Below are 7087 nucleotides of genomic sequence, written 5' to 3' on the forward strand. Positions count from 1 at the left end.
ATCAATGGCAAGTCAACTATAAACTATAGTATAATGTAACATCCTGATTTTTATATAATAAAGAAATTGTGGAATTTAGGTTTTGAGAAAAAAAATGATAATAATAGGAATTTATATTATTTGAGGTTATTTAGAAATAATATTATGTTAGGTATTTAATTATGAATTTAAAAATTTAAATTTAAAACCACATAAGCAATATTTAGTTAAGATATAATACATAAATAATTTTTTTTATGTGTGTGTTAAAAAAAAAAAGAGAAGGTAGAAGGAACAAAAAAAAGGGGGGGTGGAAGGTTGTTGTTTCTAAGTCCCACATTGGTTAGATGAGGGAAGAGAAGAGGTGCCTTCATGTATAAAAAGGAGGGGGTGTGTGCATTAGGAAGCATGAGAGGCTAAGATGCAATTTAGAGAAAATTGCAACTTTGGGCCCAAAGGTTTGAATAATTAAATTCAAACCTATAGTTTTTTTTTAATATAATTTTGGGACTCACAATCCCATTTTTATATTATTTTTCTCTCTTCCTCTCACGTTGCTCGGCGTTTTCTCGCAAGGGGGATTATTTTCTTTTTTCTTCAGGTATGTTCTAACTTTCCTGTTTAGATTAGCATTTAAAAATTTATTTAATTACAAAATTAATTTTATAGTTATTTTCTAAATAATATTAGCTTTCTAGTGATATGATTATTTTGTAGGATAGAGTAAATATTTTGATTAGGATTTTTCTATAGGATAGTTAATCTGATGATATGATGGATTAAAAATATAGGTTAAAATTCTTAGGGATATAGTAAATATTATAGAATATTTTCTTAAGGTTGAAACTCATGTTTAAGAATTTTTGAGTTAAAATCTAGATCTATATGGTTGAATTTATGTGGAATCTGAGATGTAGGGATAAATCTATGATTATTAAATATTTATTTAAGTATGAATAGGTATTTTTGAGGTTATAGAAAGGTGATTTGAGGCTTCAGGATAATTCTAAAATTTTTAATTTATTTTTGGATGAATTTTTAGAATGTAGAAGGATGAAATTGTGATACTAGAAGTGAATTGAGGATAAAAAAAAATAGTTCATTAGGGTACGAGAATTTTAGAAAAGAATTTGGGAAGTTAAATGAGGCATAAATCTTAAATTAGTGTTAATATGGACTATAGATTTAAGACTTTCTAACTCTTTAAATTAGAGTTATTTATTTTAATGTAAAATTAATATATAGTATTGTGAAATAATTATGTAGATTATATTGACAAAGATAGTGGTGAAAAAGGAGTTGTGAAGGGGAACTTGTTATTCAAGACACAAGGTAACCATTATTAATGTGTTGTGATGAGTGTGTTTGTGAATGGTTATGTGTTGTTTTGTTGTTTGGAAAAATTATGAATTATTGAAAATAAATACTGTATATACTTGTTTGAAATTATTGCCAAGTGGGTTAAAAATTTATTTTTGTTTATCATGATGAGATATTATTGTTCGGATATATTCCTGTTTGGATATTTGAATGATGCATGACTTGTCAGGGTATTTTAATGTATGGTGTTAATGGGAATTTCTGTTCGGTTAATTATTACCACGTGGTAAGCCCTCATTGGACCCAATGAGTGGCGTGTCGCTTGGTCCAACTCACCTTTGGCCGGGTGATTTGGCGTCCGAGCATGGTGAAAGGAGGATATAAGGTGCAGTCATGCAATTAAATACTTGTTCGGTTTGTTTGAAAATATTGTTCGGTTAAATGTTTTGTGTGCCCACTTAGCAATCGCATGATTAGTTACATCCGCATGCATCATTACATATTAATTTTTGGTTACTGGGACTTTTAAGTCTCATTCCCCGTGGTTAATATTTTTACAGGAGCGAATCCGGCCGAGAAAGCACCAGAGGTGTAATTATGGTGTATGAGACACCATCTTTTACGTTGCCTCTTATTTTGGATTATACAATGTATCTTGTGCCAACTTAGGACATATCTTGTCTATGGAGCATGTAAACTCTAATCCTTTTTATTAAATGCATTTATATGTCCAAGAGGATTATGTCTGTCCCTTTTGATTCATGACCTAATTTAAATAACATGCTATGAGGATCATGTCTGTCCCTCATGGTTCTAATTGCTTTTTGAGATATTTTAAGACCTGTGGTATATTGTCTTGGATGTATCATGGTAGAAATTTTTCTACCATGATAAGGGTATGATAAGGGTTCAATGAAAAAAAAAAATGATTTCTTGAATTAATAACTTGCGAAAAATGGTTTGTAAATTTGAGGGTGTTACATATTGGTATCAGAGCATATAGTCGGTTGGCAATATACATTGTTATGGTGCTTCTCATTGTATGGCCATGATATAGCTAGGCTAATTTTATTATTTATATCTTGTATCCTTTAGGAGGGGAGAGAAAATGCCTGTTACTCGTGGTAACTCAGGATTCCAACATGAGCACCTGCCACCGCCACTGCCAAATGAGGAGCCTGACTTGGCGGAATTAAGAATGCTTGTAAAAACATTAACAGACAAGGTTCAAGGATACGAACAAGAGTTGACGGAGCTAAAGAGGCAAAAGGTAACTGAAAATGGAGATAGGGCTCATGTTGAGAGTCATGTGGGGGAAGGCAGTTCCTCACATCCTGCCACTCTGAGAGATCATGAGTCTAGAAGGAAAGAAATTAGGCAGGAGGAACAGAGAGCCCCACCGACCATTACTGATGTGTGGGAAACTGTTAGGAAGTTTAACCCTCCTACGTTTGATGGTAACCTTAAACCATCCGTGGTAGAGGAATGGGTGAAGAGACTCGAATCCATCTTTCGAGTAGTCACATGCACCAGCAATCAAAAAGTACAAGTAGCATTAGTGCTCCTAGTGAAAGGAGCAAGAGATTGGTGGGAGACAGCAGGGCCCAGGGATGATTCTACACTCACCTGGGAGGAATTCAAGGAAAAATTATTCAGGCATTACTTTCCATCAGAGTTAAGGTCTGAGAAGGAAGCGGAATTCCATGCCTTTAAGCAAGGGAACCTCGATGAGGACACATTCATTGCTAAGTTTCAGGAGTTATCTAGATACTCCACGTACCTGCAGTATAGGGATGATTCCGAATGGAAGGCTAAGCGCTTATTGGAGAAGGCTAGACCAGAATTGAGGGAACAATTGGCTCATCTAGATATCCGAGATTATGATGAAATGTGCATAAAACTACAAGTAGTAGCTCGCAGTAAGAAGGAGGTTGAGAGAGAGAAGAGGGGTTATTCATATAGTAGACCCCCAACCTACCCTCGACCCACCGGAGGCATTATGAAGAAAAACCATCAGGGTTCGAGTAGCTCATGGAACCAAGGAAGGCAGAAGGGTCCATTTCAAAGGGGCCAAGGACAGAGGAGCTATCATAGTAGTTATCACGGGTCACAGAGGAGCCCAACAGTATCTACCCCTGCCCCGAGTACAGCGAGCTCTCAACAGTGCACTAAATGCGGGCGTCGTCATTTCGGACAGTGCTGGGTCTGTTACATTTGTGGGAAACCCGGTCACATTGCAAAGTTTTGTGGGGACAACCAGGGCTCAAATATGAAGAACCCTTCCCAACATCCTACTGTCTCTGGTCGTGTGTTTGCTCTTACTCAGGACACCATGAACTCCCCAGATGCCATTAGAGGTAACATCAAAATCCTTCATCATGATATTGTTGCACTATTTGATTCGGGTGCTACACACTCTTTTATTTCTGAAACTTGTGTAAAGAACCTTGATTTGCCTGTGTGTATTTTACCTTTTGATATGAATGTGTCTACTCCTGCGGGAGAATCTGTGAGGACCGCTAAGGCATGCCTTAACCTAGTAGTCGAGTTTAAAAATAGGAAAACAACTATGGACTTAATTATCCTACCACTGAGAGGTATGGATGTAATTGTGGGAATGAATTGGATGGCTGCAAATGGTGCTATCCTAGATTGTAGAGAGAGGAGTGTGTCTTTATCTTCTTTGTCGGTGACCCCAGTCGAGACTCAAGATCATGTTTTCTTGTCGGCGGCGCAAGTTGATAGATGTATGAAGAAGGGTTGCCAGGCCTACATGGTTTTCTTCTCTATCCAAGCTGAGATTGATGAAGGCGTGAAGAATATCCCAATTGTCAAAGAATTTGCGGATGTATTTCCAGACGAAGTCTCCGGTTTACCCCCAAAGCGCGAGGTAGAGTTCTCAATTGAATTGGTACCCGGTACAGGGCCAATTTCTAAGGCTCCTTATCGGATGTCCCCTTCAGAGTTAGCGGAACTGAAAAAGCAAATCGAAGAGCTACTTGAGAAGGGTTTCATCAGACCGAGTGTTTCACCTTGGGGATCTCCAGTCCTTTTTGTAAAGAAGAAGGACGGAAGCCTCCGATTGTGCATTGATTATAGACAATTGAACAAAGTAACCATCAAGAACAAATATCCACTTCCGAGAATCGATGATTTGCTGGATCAGCTTGTGGGATCCGCAGTTTTCTCAAAGATTGACTTAAGGTCAGGGTACCACCAATTGAGAGTGAGAGCAGAGGATATACCTAAGACAGCATTTCGGACGAGATATGGGCATTATGAATTCATGGTGATGCCGTTTGGACTTACGAATGCTCCTGCGGTATTCATGGATTACATGAATAGGATCTTTCGACCCTATTTAGATAAGTTTGTAGTAGTGTTTATTGATGACATTCTTATTTATTCAAAGGATGAGGAGGCTCATGGTGAACATTTAAGAATCGTCTTGCAAGTTTTGAGGGAACATAAGCTTTATGCCAAATTAAGCAAGTGTGAATTTTGGCTCCAAGAAGTAAAGTTTTTGGGCCATGTTGTGTCCAGAGATGGAGTTGCGGTGGATCCTAGCAAGATTGATGCAGTGATGAAGTGGGAACAGCCAAAATCTGTTACAGAGATACGAAGCTTTTTAGGTTTAGCAGGTTATTATCGTCGCTTTATTAAGGGATTTTCGCAAATTGCGATGCCCTTAACTAAGCTAACTAAGAAGGATGCCCCATTTATTTGGACTGACAAATGTGAAGCTGCTTTCCAAGAATTGAAAAAGAGGTTAACCACTACTCCAGTATTGACTATTCCTGACCCTGTGGTGCCGTACACTCTGTACACTGATGCTTCTTTAAAGGGTTTAGGATGTGTTTTGATGCAAAATGACCGAGTGGTTGCCTATTCCTCCAGACAGTTGAGACCACACGAGGAAAATTACCCTACTCATGATTTGGAGTTAGCTGCAGTTGTGTTTGCTCTGAAGATATGGAGACACTACTTGTATGGATCTAAGTTTCAAATCTTCAGTGACCATAAGAGCCTGAAGTATTTATTTGATCAAAAAGAGCTTAATATGAGGCAGCGACGATGGATGGAATTTCTAAAGGATTATGACTTTGAATTACATTACCATCCGGGTAAGGCTAACGTGGTAGCTGATGCCTTAAGTAGAAAGACTATTCATGCTGCACATTTGATGGTTCATGAATATCATTTATGGAACAGTTTTCATGATGTTCCAGTAGATGTGATTGAACATCAAATGGCCGCACTCCAGGTAGCAGACTTTGAGAGCAAATTCTGGGAAGATCTCAGAGTCTCACAGCAAGTGATGACTACTTAAGGAATATAAGGAAGGAGATAGTGGTAGGTAAGGCCCCAAATTTTACCATCTCTGAGGACACAGTGATGAAGTATAAAGGTAGAGTTTGTGTACCTAATGATCCAAGATTGAGGAATATCCTTTTAGAAGAAGCTCATAGGAGCAAATATACAATTCATCCCGGTATAACTAAAATGTACCATGATTTGAAGCGAGGTTGGTGGTGGCCAGGAATGAAGAAAGATGTAACTGAATTTGTTTCTAGATGTTTAACGTGTCAGAAGATAAAGATAGAACATCAGAAGCCAGCTGGAACACTGCAACCGTTAGATATTCCAAAGTGGAAATGGGATGATATTTCTATGGATTTCATCACTGGACTGCCAAGAACACCCTCGAGTAAGGATGCTATTTGGGTGATAGTAGACCGACTCACCAAATCAGCTCACTTTTTGGCGATCAAGTTTACCTCTACATTAGAGAAATTTGCTGAGATATACATTAAGGAGATAGTTAGACTTCATGGTATACCCTCTAGAATTGTGTCAGATCGTGACCCAAGGTTCACTTCAAACTTTTGGGGTGCGCTACAGAAGGCTATGGGTACCAGACTGAGTTTTAGCACCGCATACCACCCCCAAACAGATGGACAAACAGAGAGGACGATCCAGACTTTGGAGGACATGTTGAGAGCTTGTGCCATTGAACTACCAGGTAGTTGGGATAATCATTTGCCATTAGCTGAATTTGCTTATAATAACAGCTATCATTCTAGTATTGGGATGGCGCCTTATGAGGCCTTGTATGGAAGGAAGTGTAGATCGCCTTTATGTTGGACAGAATTAAGTGAGAGGAGTATCATTGGTCCAGAAATTGTAGAGCAAACCACCCAGAAGATTGCAATGATTAAGCAAAAATTGCTAACCGCTCAGAGCCGACAGAAGAGCTATGCTGATAAGAGGAGACGGCCGTTAGAGTTTGAAGTAGGAGATCATGTATTTTTGAAGGTTTCTCCAGTGACAGGCATTGGTAGATCCATTAAGGCAAAGAAATTGACACCTAGATTTATGGGCCCGTATGAGATCTTGGAGCGAATTGGATCTACTGCATATAGAGTTGCATTACCTCCACAGATTGCAGGTATCCATAATGTGTTCCACGTATCACAGTTGAAGAAGTACAACCCGGATCCCTCCCATGTTATTGAACCTGAAGAAGTAGAATTGAGGGAGAATTTGACCTTTAGATCCGAACCGGAGCGAATTGAGGACTTTAAGGACAAACAACTACGCAATAAGACCATCCGACTCGTGAAGGTGATTTGGAAGGGTGGAGCCCTAGGTGATGCTACTTGGGAGACCGAGGAGAGTATGAGGCGAGATTATCCACATTTATTTGCTTAGGTACATAGTTTCTAAGCTTATCTATTAAATTTTGAGGACAAAATTTCTAAAAGGAGGGGAGAATTGTAACATCCTG

The sequence above is a fragment of the Prosopis cineraria genome, unplaced genomic scaffold (assembly GCF_029017545.1).
Source record: "Prosopis cineraria cultivar Desert tree isolate PC_DT_omini unplaced genomic scaffold, ASM2901754v1 PC13, whole genome shotgun sequence".
Lineage (NCBI taxonomy): Eukaryota > Viridiplantae > Streptophyta > Magnoliopsida > Fabales > Fabaceae > Prosopis > Prosopis cineraria.